Genomic DNA, 12,952 nt, shown 5'->3' on the forward strand with positions numbered 1-12,952 from the left:
TGTTCTTTCTACATTATTCCTGGGTGAGCCGAGAGTTTATGGGTCCTTTTATATTTATTATATGTCAAACTTTTCTCACACAAAAATTATAACCCGCTACATACGCTAAAATTCGGAACGATTTAATATTATAACAGAGTTAATATCACAGAAGCAAAAATCCCATTTGGTGTCACTGAAATCCGATTAAAAATCAAGGGATCTCGGCTTCGCCTTAACGTTTATTTGAACAAGGAAATGAAAACTCGAGCTAATTGCCGTGGAATGTTAAAAGTCCGCTCGTATCTCCTCGAAGGGAAATGAAAGGACGAACCGATGTCTCGTCTTCGCGGGGCACCTATAAATATCGATTTTCTATCTCCCGCGAGCGGTGGCAGTAACATGGATTGCGTTCTTGCTCTCGTCTAGTATTAGGGCGAACGTAAATTCGTTCAGATTACTAGAACTACTCGTTCCTCGAATGTTCTCTAATCTTCGGTAACGCTGCAGCCGGGCTCGCAAAACCTCCGCGATAAGTCGGAACTCCATAATAATCCTCGATAAGTCGGACTTGGAATCGCCCCTGCCAGTGTTTATACCGTTCATTTCCGGCCGTGGTAAATAGATTTTTGCCCCGTCGTTTTCCATCTGCAAACTCTCGAGTTTCCTCCGGCATTAACATTTTCAATTTCCACCTAACTTAAACATCGTCAAGCTTTTCTTTTCACCCTAGTAGCACTTGTGGTTCGCATTTTGTTGGGCCTTGGTTGCAATATTGGTTGGCCAACTGTTAGAAATGTTGTCTTTTTATGCAGGTGGGCCAACGGTCATTGCCAACGAAGGGCCAATGTCATTATGATATGAATGGCCAACTGGGCCCGCTAACATATTATTCTGAACTTCTCTGAATAATTTAAAAAAGAAACTTACTTTAAAGGGGCCTATTCACGATCAATCATGTTGCGCAATAGGCATTCAGACGAGTCTCATAACTACGGAGTGAAAAACTGAACGATTGCTCAAATTATGTATCAACGTGAATACAATTTGGATTTGCGTAACATCAAGCTGCACAACAATTGTTGCGCAACATGCTTGATCGTGAATACTTAACTCGAATCATTCACCACATGTCTAGATACATTATTTTATCTCTGTAACTCAAATGTAAAGTTAAAAAATAGAGATTTTTAAAATGCCGCGCCGTTACAAGCAAAGAATGGAATACCGGATGCCGATTGCGAGTTCCATTGATTAAAGGATCAGTGGAGTATCGTACGTGTCCTTTAAAATCTGTGCGCGTACATCAGCATCCAGTAGGTGTTGGGGCACGCGTACGTTACATCAGGATTGTAATATATGCGAAAACTGCATTCGGTATTCGTCGGTGGCTGCGTCGTGGCGTCCTATCGTTACTTGGCATTCACCTGCCACTGGTGGAAGGATTAAATAGGCAGCCTCGTCAAAATTCAACACTCCAGCCTTCTAATTGTGAGCTCTCTGACGAGCTTTTAAGGGTTAGTTCTCGTATAATGATGATTTACGCTGTGATCCTGCCGGGACCCAGGTGCAGCCATCGCCACGGTGTCCTTTATGACTGGGAAGCCCGTTCTTTGTCGTCATCCCGTTAGTCTACCAAGCACGGATATCAGAAGCTTTCCCGTCTATTGTTCTGGCGTGGAACGGTCGCACAAAAGCGTTTCGTCGCGTGTGCTAGCTCGCGTGCACGCACCTTCCGTGCGAATGCATTATCTGGAACGACTGTTTCTATCTCGCGCCGCGAGGAGATCCACGCCGCACGAGAAATTGCTTGGTAACGTGATCGCAATTTGTTACGGGGCACCGCGGAGAGACCGGGATTCCGAAATCTGACAGTTGCCGCTGGCTTATCCTTGCGGTTCGATAGGCTCGTGGAACGATCCTTCTTCCTCTGAATTACGTGGAAACAACAGACTAATTATCAACGGAAACACGTGACACTATTTTGGGACACAATCTTCGGAGGATGCTATTGAAATTGGATATTTGATGCCTGGGGGATAAAGCCTGACTGAGGTGTTCCATCAAGGAACACTAGGAGCTGCGAACTAACCCCCGTCCTCTGAAACCAGGTCTCTGCGAAGACGTTATGAGTGTCGAGTGTCGAAAGAGGTAGTGTTAACAGTCTTTGATATACAGTGCGTAACGAAAGTATTCGAACGCCCTTTAAAACAAAATAACTTTTTTATGATTGCACTAAACGACCTGATTTTTTATAATCAATTAGAAGCATTGGTTTATGAAATGATGTGCAGAAAAGATTTTCCACAAATTATAATTTACAAGGTTACATGCAAAAATAAAAAAGACATTTTTTAAAACTTTCTTATTTGGGCACTTAATAAAAATTTAAAATATATATTTTGTAGATCTATGGTAGCTATACACATGCTGAAAATTTTATCGAAATCGGTTGACGCAGGAAAAAACGACACGCATCGAAAGATATACGATTCTGTGAATTTTAAGCAGAAATTGATCAAAAGTCGTGTAAAGCTATGATTGTCACCATTTCTAATCGCTTGTAGCTCGTGTGTATGTTAATCGATTTCGATAAAATTTTCAGCATGTGTATATACTAACATAGATCTACAAAACACATAGTTTAAATTTTCCTTAAGGGCCCTAATAAAAAAGTTTTAAAAAATGCCTTTTTTATTTTTGCATGTAACCTTGTAAATTATAATTTTTGGAAAATCTATTTTGCACATCATTTCATAAACCAATACTTCTAATTGATTATAAAAGATCAGGTCGTTTGGTACAATTATAAAAAAATTATTTTGTTTTAAACGGCGTTCGAATACTTTCGTTACCCACTGTATGTAGAATTTTTAGTTCTTCTCTCTCTCGGAAAATTGACCTAACCCAGACCTCTTTTTTAAAATAAGTAGTTTATTAATTGGGCGGCTGCAAAAGTTTGTGATTGGTTTTCACAGACTATCTGTGCGTAAAACGTTCATAGAATAAGAAATCTGTTATTTTTCAATGTAACTGCTTGTATCTTTGCAATCATCTAATACTAATCTAAACATATTAAATTAATTTATTAACTGTAAAACAATGCAAATTATTTTATTTTCCACCGGTTTGTATACATGGTTGTAAATTCTGCACAAAAGGAGATCCATGAGTCCATAAAGAAAATTATTATCCTTTTCATTCCGCTTACCTCCTGCGGCTATTTTTGTAGCCTGTTTCACTGCTCTAGGAAATTCAGAATAGTCATAATCAAATATGAACAGCGAAAGATGTATTTACCGTGTGCATTTATTATAATCCAGTAATGGATTTTTTTTTACGGCAAAGAGGCTTCTTCTTTGAGATATGTTTATTGAGAAACGAAGCAATAAGCGGCAAGAATGGTAATCAAACGGACGAAGAGAATCTTAACTCGCCCTCTATTTCTACAATTTCACGACGTAGATTTTCTTTAAACTTCCTTATGATCACTGAGAGTAATCTTATGCCGTGCTTGAAGAACGCTTCTCTTTCTCATCATTGAATATGTACGTACAGTGGCTCACGAAAGTATTCGAACGCCCTTTAAAACAGAATAACTTTTTTATAATTGTGACAAACGACCTGATTTTTTATAATCAATTAGAAGCACTGGTTTATGAAATGATATGCAAAAAAGATTTTCCAAAAAATTATAATTTACAAAGTTACATGCAAAAATAAAAAAGTCATTTTTTTAACTTTTTTATTAGGGCCCTTAAAGAAAATTTAAAATATATGTTTTGTAGATCTATGTTAGTTATACACATGCTGAAAATTTCATCGAATAAAAAAGTTATTCTGTTTTAAAGGGCGTTCGAATACTTTCGTGAGCCACTGTATGTATGATGTGAAACGTTACACGATCCTATCTTACAATCCAAACGACCGGTACACCTCGTTATGGTTGTTAGAAGTGTTTGTTCGAATCTATCTCATCTGCATATAGAAGCACCAAATAGACGCTAAATGATTTACATAGCTGGAATTCATAAGTTAATTTAGAAGTTGTGTTCGGTCTCAAGCAGACCGAACGTGAGAATTAGGCACGGTCGGCTGCAATAGCTCGAGACACTCGACGCGACGCAACGGTCTCAGAATTATTTGGGTATCATCGGAACCACTTCGAGACCTCCGTGAGCAAAACCCTTGACAGGGCAATCTTAGCCAAACACGCACTTGTAATTTCCCATATGTTTCTCACCTAATTCATCCTAGCCAAAACATAGTGTTACTAAAGCACGCTCCCATTCCGAACACCAAAATGCACCAGCCACACACCAATTAGAATTCATTTAGAAATTTTATTATCAACCAATAGAAAAGGATCCAAGCCGACGCGACGTAATACGCGACACGATATTGTAGACAGTTAGATCTCAAAAACATCTCGAACCGTTCTCGAACCGTTCACTAGCTAGCACATTACCATTCTCGACCGATACTTAAGAACGTTGTATGCAGGATGTTTCGTAACTGGTGGTACAACCGACAGGGGGTGATACTACATGTAAAAATAAATCGAAAAAAAGGAATAACATTTTTTCGTTTGACGTTTCGTTTTGCAATAGCACGTGTATTCGCTGCATTTTCAAACTCGATTTTCTCGAAAACGAAGCGCGAAACAACAACAAAATTTTATTCCTCTTTTTCGACTTATGTTTACGTGTAGTATCACCTCTTGCTCGGTTGTACCACCCGTCCGGCCACACCCTGTATATTGTTCAGTTTAAAATATATTCAAAAGTTTTACCTTCCACAATTCGAACTTTATATCAACTTGGCGTTGTTACTCTGTAACCTCGCCAAAGTCCCCAGTATTGTTGCGAACGAGCGAAATGGGATTTACGATCCCGCGAAATTCGGTATACGGATTTCTGGTATTTCGGACGCTGCAAGTTGTTTGAACGCTTTATAAAATACTCCTCATTAGACTACAAAGTTTTATCCAGAAACAAATCGGTATGTATAAATTTATCGAAACTACAGGCGAGAAAACTTTTTCTCTACGCTACTAGAAGTTCTATAATATTCCAAACAAGATGAAAATTTCATTGAACTTCGTTATACATTTCATTAGAAGAGTTTTAGAAAATTAAAAATTCTATGAATACATGGAACCTGCAGTTTACTTGTTACGAATTTGCATCTGATATTCTTTAATAGACAAAAACAAGACAATTGTACTAACTGGTCAAAAACTGAAACTCCGCTTAAAAATAAAATGAAAATTTACCGAAATTCATTTAGTGTTACAGGTAAAAGTAAAAGAGATATAATACAAGAGACAGACATATACAAAGGATTTCCACACCTTAACACGTTGCTTACCACTACTTGCTTCATTTCTTACCCGCATTGTTAAAATAATTTATTAAATGCTATGCATCTCTTTTACGAAATATTAAAGCAATTTAACAGAAGGAAGTCATGGAATCTTTGAATGTTCTGCTGTATTACAACCTTAAATAGCAAAATGTAAATTAATTCAAATATCTTTGAACATTAAACCATGCTATTCGTCAATGACAAGTATGATAAACAAATTTTACAAATAAATTGAAAGCGAGTACATGGGTACCCAGGTATTGACATATGGGTTAAGAAGTTCCATAACTGTTTCAACCCCCAGTTTTTAACCCTGAAAAATGAAGAATCGATTTCACCCCCTCAACGTGGACGATGGCTGATAAGAAAAACATTTGTCGAACATGCTTCCACGAATTATCTCACGTAACTTCCATCAAAATCGTTTTGTACCACTTGTACATGTATATATCCTTTGTAAATGAATGTTGCCTGCACTTAAAACCAGTGTTATCAGCAGCGGCGTATGTCGTTTACCGTCAGCCAGAAATGCATGCATTTCATTTAATGAAAACGACACGATCATCCGGCACGTTTCGCAGCAGGAATTCGCCGGATTCCGGCCGGTAAACGGTGAGGTATGAAAGGTCCGATGAAAACGTCGCTTGTGATCGCGATCGCGATCGCACGAGCCGCCGTTCGCCTATTAATTATAATTCAACCTGAAAGCGGTCGGTTTCACCGTGCGTGTTCAGATATCGCTGCAGCCCTGCGCCTACGATTAACACATCAGAGTTACTGAAAAGTTTCATCGACTTCGTGATCGTAATTAGCCGCGGGGACAACGGCGTAAAGGTTACACGTACACCCCGCGACGAAACTATAAGACATATAAAGAAATTATATAACATAGGTAATACATAAATACAATACAAATGATATAATACAAATAATATATTATTGTATATAATATATTATATAATATAGGGTCAAATAAAATGTATGATTTGATGTTTTCTAAAAGTTTTGTCGCAAAAATACATGACCGTATTTTACACTTATTATTGAATTTATTTGAACTGTAATTTTAAGCTTTACTCTGCATTTAGCGGTGTAACTACACCCCAGGCCCCAGACTAATAAAGAATGTACATGAAAAGTTGCCCAATGGAACATTTACAAAGTTCTCTTCGGAATGCTATTTGCGGAATAGTTCATAAAAAATTGAAATGATTAATTTTATTATTTTTATTCGTAGAGAATTTTTATACAGTCAGGGACAATTTAAAGTGGACACCCTTAAAAATCGTATAAGTTTTTAGAAATTGGTCCACAGGACTTGAATTTTTTTAAGATGTTAGACCGGCTAGTTCGCTAGAGAATAAGTAAACAAAAATTTAATACGATTGCAATTGGTAGGAATTATACAAAATTTTTAAAAATGATGTTTTGTCAACTTTTTTATCTGGGCCTGTAACGATAATTTAAAAAATGCGTTTTATAGATTTCGGTAACTTATATGCATACCGAAAATTTCATCGAAATCGGTCAACATTGCAATGAGCTACATACGTTTAAAGATGAGAGCTTAAGGGTGAAAGTCGCAGATTTTCAGCCTTGCCAGGGCATTTCGCCCTCACTAAAAAGTTATGCGTTTTTTAAGGGTGTCCACTTTAAATTGTCCCTGACTGTATATTCAATTAAATGTTTTAATCTTTTCATACCTACCGTCATGAAAATCAATAAAATTTCAGAAATACTCACGCAGTCAGTGTTTTTTCTTTACATTTTGCAGTGAAAACATGCAGAGAGTGTGATTACATCCCAGCACAGGATTAACATTAGAATGCATGTACGCAGAGTGAAGGTTAATCAAAGGAGATCTGGGTAACTTGCAGCTCACGAGCCACAGACGACTCCTCTCCCTACTCCTGGGTAGTCCCCACCAAACTCTTCTGGAGTGTAGGTGGAGATTGGGGATACTATAGGAGTATATGTATGTATACGTAGCAGGCGCCGTATCCTCGCAGTCACGCGAGGCAAATCACGGTAGGGGAAATATGAAATAGTTGATACAGTAAAGTCACGTTTACTGTCCGCGATCGGATACGCGATCCTGTGTTGTGCCTACCTACTCCACTATCATGTTATCCTTCCCTACGTTCGGCTTTCTTTTGAACTCTCGGGGCGGTATGCGACCACTGTCCGTGCAGAACACAGGCTGTTGGACAGTAAACGCGACTTTACTGTAGTGGCGGAATTCAAACACTGTTAGTTGGAGTCGCGACGCAATAGCGGGGAAGAAGTTGTCCGTGCCTGATGGAGAGTGTTACTACGCAATGTAAACAATAACATTCGAAATGAAGGAAGAAGAAAATTCTTAGTACAATACACTATTCTTCATGTTTTTTCATACGTCTTATAGTTTTGTCGCGGGATGTAGGATAGTGACATGTTTAGCCTCGCGATGTTTTTGTTTATCGGCCGCGGAATGCGTCAGTGCCTTGTTTACCTCGGTTCCGAAGAGTAATAGGCGTTTCTCGTGTCATAAGAGCACGATTCGGCGTGGGGTTCGAGTAAATCGCAGTGATCAATCGCTGCCCGTTAAATTGCCGGGTAATTAATTGGCACGCACGCGGGACACTTCGCGGTTAATCGATAGGCTACTCGGCAAACATCGACGTGGGTATATGTAATTTCTGTTCTTCTAATGCTATGAGAACCTGCTCAGCCGATCCGAATGGCATTATTACAAGAATTGATAGCAGTTTCTCTACGTATTGCGCCCTACCCTGCGTAATCACTGGGCTGGGAAGTGTTTAGAAGGCTGTTGAGTTTGTAGGCTGCTTAAAGCAAAGTGTACCTTTGCACTAAGAACTCGATCTTTTACCCAGCACATCTCAACATTCGTTGGGAAACGTTTCCTCCTTGCAACGAGTCAAAATTAACGCATTATTTCTACAGGAAAACCTATTAACATTAAACCTACCACGGTCAAACTACCGGTTTCGTGTTTTCCAATTATCGAAATTATAAGAATCCATTTATGGAAAATAATGGAATAAATTTCCTTGTTCAAGCATTTATTATATCGCAACTATATTGATCTTTTATCTAGCGATTGTGACTACGTAGGGGCCCCAAATGTGCATTACCGAGACGTGGTTTGTTAAATGCCGGACCTTAATAATTGCCGGATTCCTAAATAAATAAGTACTAAAGTAAAGGGTCCTCCAAACGGTGCTGAATTTCTTTCAGGCATTGCTCAATGTACGTTATATTTTTTATCGTCCTCTCAATGTTTACAATTCAACTACCATTCTCCGGAAAGAGAAACTGATCAATTAATTGAATAATTCGTCCGATAAGGCGACAGTTCAATAATCTACATTTTATTTGAATAGAACCAATGTGCTGTCCGAATTCATATCTACCATTGACATCTACTTTCTAGAAAAACTGTAATTTCTGAAAAACTGGTTTCTTAAATAAATCAGAGTTCCCCTGCAACATTCGTTACAAAGTATTTTTAATTGCTCGCGGAGAACGTGCTCCGTCCCTGGACAGTGCAATTAACAAGCGAACGAAGATTCTATCGAAGTCATTATAAATTTTCAATGAACACAGAACGTCGATATAGCGTCAACGCAACTAATGCCGAATGCTGAGCGCGTCTTAAAATCTGAGTGAAACTTCGTCGGGTACGATGCTTATAACATCCAGATTGAAACACTCGTCCTCGAATGGTGTTGCTGTTAAATTTTGATCTAATTCTGACACGCAGATTGACCTTCTGGTTGTGTTTGTCCGCGGGGTTAGTCGTGCTTTGTCCCGCGTTTCACTAACATCGTCCAGCCCCGAGTTGACGTGCTCTGTATACTAAAGCGGCTTCGTGTCAGGTTGAATCCGACGGTGTCGTCGACGCGAAGTCCGTCGGGTGTCGCACGCTAGTGAAACTATCGTAGTTCGGTTGCAGTTTGTCGAAAAAGTGTCCGCTACACTCTCAGGCTTCAAGAAACTTCGTCAACTCGCTTGTAGTTTATATTATTTCAACTTGAACTACAATTCTTCCAACTTACAGGCGGAAACCTTTATCGATAAACCTACTAGACGGGCCAAATTGTTGCTGATTTATTAACATTAAACCTACCAACCATTAAAAGTGATTGATGTGTATAGTATTATAAAAATACCAAGATTAAATTAATTTATATTTTGTGCGATTTTTACTATAATATATTCTGCAGTCAAAAATTATATTCAACAAATTCCCATGAAAACACCTTTACAATTCCAATAATTGTCAAATAAAAAATGTAAAATGAGTCATTCGACCCTTCGTGGTAGGTTTAGTGTTAATATTACAAAATTAATTAAATAAAAAAAAAATTTTTGAAAATACTGCGTTTTTAAAACGGACTAAAAAGAATAAAATAATGTTTCCTAGCTCCATACAGATTCCTACCCCCGTACAGATAGTCCTGAAAATTTGTGATTGTGAATTTTTAATAGCTATGAAAATACTCGTTTCTTCTCTGTTGTGCATGTGTCACAATGTCACGTGACTGATCCGGTACTGGCAAAGGGAGGGTAAATAACTTTCTCCCCTCGATTCGAGTAAATTTCCCTGATCTGGCGACTCTGGCTAGGACACTAGAACCCGACATTTTTGTTATTCGTTTCTTTTTGCTTACTTTTGCAGATAGAATCGTCTGAGACACACTCTGTATAGCCATACAATAAATACTTCCTTCTTCTTTCAAGAAACATGAACGACAGACAAGTTCCAATCGCTGTAACCCTAAAACGAATTCCAGTGCAAAGGGCAAGAATCATCGAAATCAGGTGTGGCTCCCTTTTCGTGAAAACATACCTGGTCCAGGCGTGTACGGGAACATCTCGTACGCGCAGCTGTTTACCAAAGAAACGAGGGAAAAAATGTAATTTTGTCGTTGTCTTCGGAATTCCTTATATCGTCCAGAACCCCGAGGGATCCCTCTATTCATACGGTCTTATCGTCTACTCGCTGGTGAACAATTCCTGGTCAGAGCCGGGCGTCGCGACGCTCGGCACGTTTCGCCAGCTCGCAAGTTCGTTACATTTGGTTTATATTGCGGCTTTTGTTTGGCGCGCGACGACAGCACACGTCCCGTTCTCTCCGCGTTGTGTTTCGCCCGCGGATCTCTTGCGGCCGGAGAAAGTCTTCGCAGAATTCAGCCACCTCGTTCAATTGAAAGCTCGAAAAGGGCACAAAGTGACCGGTAATAATACGCTCCGACGGAGAAACATCAATGCGATAACAAGTTTATCGGGCGGGAGCCTTTGTGTCTGGCACGACACAATTTGCGCGAATGCCGTTCTATCGGTGCGACGGTGATGGCCATTTTTCAAAGCCGACATTTCGTTAGTGAGTTGTTTGCAAACGGAATAAAATCCATAACCGGAAACAAAGAGCGTCACCTTTGCAAAGTTCGGCTCGATCTTTTCCGACGGCGAATGCTATTCAACTAGTCAAAACATACGCATGTGTATGTCACAAAGAGACTATGAAAATCTACAGCAAAAATGTTACCAGATACTGACCTTGACGAGATCAACATGGAATAACATAAGAAGAAGAACGATTCAGATGCATTTTACCACGTTTTTATTAGTTCGCTTTCTTGTCTATCTGTCTGTTTATTTGTTTGTTCGGTACAAATTCGTGATCTTGACAAATACTTTATTATCAGTTTAATAGTGTTGCTCAACAATGGATGCGAGACTCGAAAGTAATTTTTCGGCGGAATCATTTTTCGAAAGAGCTCGGGGACAGACCAGTTTGCGAGTAGACGTCGAAAGGTCCTGAAAGTTACCGACAATAAATCATGAATATTAAAGGGGAGAAGACGCTACGAAATCTCCGACTCGTTCCCGATGATAAGATTATATTCAAAGGCAAAAACGTCGCGGAACCCGGAGAACGGATTCAGACTGCGGATAAATTAAAACCCGTCTACGTAGGTAGACGACCTATAATTTAAATGCAAATCAGTTTTTAGTCAATCGGCGAGGTACCGTTCGTTTAGCGAGCCGCGCGTCCCGCCGAGACGATTCTTTCGAGACTTGAAGACGGAGACCGTCTTTAGCCTTATTGAAAAGAACGTAAGTCCCCCGTCTAGCTGAGATTTGCATATTACACTTTCAATCGCGGTCGCGTGGAGAATAATTGCAATTGGAGCTGTGATCGAGGCAGCTTGACCGGAGGTGGAAACTCTGCTAGCTTCGAGATAATTAATTACGTTATGCAAGGTGCCTGGTAAGTTCCTGTAAAACTTTGATGGTGTGTTATATGCATAAAAAGAAGTGATACAGCATTTTAATTTTATAGAGACTTATATTTCCTTCTGTTATTCATATGTTATATATAATATATACATATTACGGGTCTCGACCGTCAAACTTTAATTATTTTTAACATTCCATAACGAATGTTAAGGCAACCTAACCATACTACATTGATTTTAAAGCTATAAAAATTATTTTATTTTCCATCGATGTATATTTACACAGCATCAGGCAAAATGAAATAGTACATATTACATATTCTTATATACATATACATATTCTTTTTATTTTTACGTACTGACACCACCAGTTTATGTTTTTAATCATTTAATTCCATTTGAAGAGTCCCTTTTCTGCATACAAAGCGTCCGCTCTTTCGCGCAAGAAGACGAGCATCGATCGATTCGAGTTTAATATTCGCCAAGAAATTCTTCCATATCCGTGTCAGGAAAGTTAGCATGTTCCCCATTTATCGAGCTGCGAATCTCGTCCGCTGGTTTCAAGGTATGGTAGTCTGGTTCGATCCTTCCGCTGCGAACTGCTTATTTCACTTGAACCTCGATCCACGGATCGTTTCATGCACTAAGAAAGCTGCTGGCACGTGGCTTGTCGAGATTCACGAAATCGATAAAGAAAAGGGACTTGAAAGGGCTGGGTACATGGAAGAGGAGAAAAAGAGAGAGAGAGAGAGAACGAAATCTCGGCGTCCAGCGAATTTCCAGACAGCTCGCAATCTTCCGAGATACAGAACACAGGGGGCCGGGAATCAAAACGAGTCCTAGGGAGGCGGTCGTCCCGGGTCTCACAACGGTTCTACGGAAATTCTGACGAAACGAGAAAAGGGTGGACGGGCCGACGGAAAAATGGGGATCGCTGGAAAATGGGATTCGGAAAATCGAATTGATTGCAAAGCATGCAACCTGTCGCACGCCTTCCCGTTCTTTATCTTACCGATCCTTTTTTCGCCACCGTTTGCTATTCCATTTCAGCTTCTTCCTCGAAGGTTCTCTGTCTTGGTTTGGCTTCTACCTCGATTAGCAAGCCGCGGCAGCTCCTTGTTGGTGGAAGTAGGAACGATTAAGCAAAACGTCGAGTGTACACGCACATAAGTGACATACAGCCGCCGTGGCTGGTCAATAGCGTTGTCTGTCTTTGCATGCGAAACGAGATAGTTTGCTGTGAACAGACCCGGCAGAGTCACCTCGGGGGCGTTCACTGTGTCGTGTTTAGACGCGATGCACGCTACTTTGGTGTCTCTATCGCGAGTGTTTCTGCTTAATTAAATCGAAGCCGCCGGCAG

At 39.7% G+C, this 12,952-nt stretch overlaps 1 protein-coding gene across 6 annotated transcripts in view; it reads left to right on the plus strand.

The window, feature by feature from the left end:
* LOC143206983 (putative receptor-type tyrosine-protein phosphatase mosPTP-1) overlaps positions 1-12,952 on the plus strand; it is a 641,890-nt gene that overhangs the window by 292,649 nt on the left and 336,289 nt on the right. The window lies entirely within an intron of this gene.

The sequence above is a fragment of the Lasioglossum baleicum genome, chromosome 3, assembly GCF_051020765.1.
Source record: "Lasioglossum baleicum chromosome 3, iyLasBale1, whole genome shotgun sequence".
NCBI classification, from domain to species: domain Eukaryota; kingdom Metazoa; phylum Arthropoda; class Insecta; order Hymenoptera; family Halictidae; genus Lasioglossum; species Lasioglossum baleicum.